This window comes from Lucilia cuprina, chromosome 5 (genome assembly GCF_022045245.1).
Source record: "Lucilia cuprina isolate Lc7/37 chromosome 5, ASM2204524v1, whole genome shotgun sequence".
In the NCBI taxonomy this organism is placed as follows: Eukaryota; Metazoa; Arthropoda; class Insecta; order Diptera; family Calliphoridae; genus Lucilia; species Lucilia cuprina.
In genome coordinates this window covers 7,133,285-7,134,846 of record NC_060953.1, presented here as the reverse complement: position 1 = coordinate 7,134,846, position 1,562 = coordinate 7,133,285, and the positions used below count along the sequence as shown (strand labels likewise).

At 23.4% G+C, this 1,562-nt stretch overlaps 1 protein-coding gene across 1 annotated transcript in view; it reads left to right on the top strand.

The window, feature by feature from the left end:
* Positions 1-1,562, top strand: part of LOC111681218 (phospholipase B1, membrane-associated) — an 11,676-nt gene that overhangs the window by 7,555 nt on the left and 2,559 nt on the right. The window lies entirely within an intron of this gene.

Here is a 1,562-nt window from a genome sequence, read left to right as displayed (position 1 = left end):
ATGTATATATATATATATATAACAGGTTTGTGTCTTAAGTCTTATAAATAGTTCGCCATTTTTGGGAAATTCTTTGGCTACACCAAGTTTGTGTCTTAAGTTTTTTGTTTATAAGAGACATTTTTAACGGAATTTTATTATTAGAATTAAAAAACAAAATCTTAAATAAAATTTAATAAGTTTTTAATTTAAAAGGTTTTTAATATTTACGAAAATTTTAAAAAATGCGCAATTTGCCAAATTTATCAAAAATTAAAACTCAAGAAAGATTTCAGCTTTCCTAACAGGATATAAAATTTTTTTTCACGTTTTATGTATTTAAAATATTTTAATAAATTTTTTCTTTTTTAAATCAAAATTACACTTTTAATTAAGCTTTTCATAACACAAACAACAATTTTTTAAATTCAAATATTTTCAAGAAATTTAATTATTTTTTAAATATCAATTAATTTGGAATTTTTTTTCTAATATATTTCAATTTTTAATAAAATTTAAAAAATAGTTTTTAAATTACTATTAAATTTGAATTAAACTCTTTTTTTAAATTATTAAATTTGAATTAAACTCTTTTTTGTAATTACTTTTTATTTTCGCCAAAAAAAAACTTATTTTTAAAACTTTTTTAAAACTGTTATTCGTATCACTTTTTTAATAATGTTTTTTTATTTTCGTATATTACACCCGCGTTATGTTTTCTTCTAAATCTCAAAAGCGCGACTTAGTCCAGCAGACACAACAGCACGTCTTAATAGTACGTTCTTTTCAAAAATTAAAGATTCTATAACAACAACGTTGTCAGACGTCGAGAACAGACAAACAACTAAAATATTCTGATTGTGTTTAACAATTTTTATATCAAAAATATTCTAAAGCATACAAAATGAAGCAACTACGCAAAACAACAACAGCAAGAACTAATAAACATTTTTTATCACATTTATTTTGCCATTTTTTTATATTTCTTTTATTGTAGACATACCTCTTTTTTGCGATATTCTTAAGAGTACAAAACTACAACAAAATAATGAAAGGTGTTTAAATAAACATACAAACTCACCTGTCATTCACTCACCACTCAATTATTTAATTATAACAATGAGAGTGATACATATTAATGATGATTATCAGACGTAGAAGAAGAAGAAGCATTATAAATGTAAACAATGATCTATTTGTTTACCAAATATATTAAAGCAAGAAGAAGACAAATTTACTCATGTCATACAGACAACCGGCTTGTCAAAGAGAAAGAAAAGTTAGAAAAACAATTAAACAAAACAGAATATTAAAGTATGATTACACTTGTCATCATTATTAGCGAGAAATTAGTTTTAGACAGGTAGATTTAATTTCCTATTTAATTTGTAACAAATTATAATAAAATTATATAATCTGGACTATAAACTAGACTATAGACTACACTATTGAATAGACTATGGACTATACTATATACTAGACTATGGACTAGGCTATAGACTAGACTATAGACTAGACTATAGACTAGACTATAGACTAGACTATAGACTAGACTATAGACTAGACTATAGACTAGACTATAG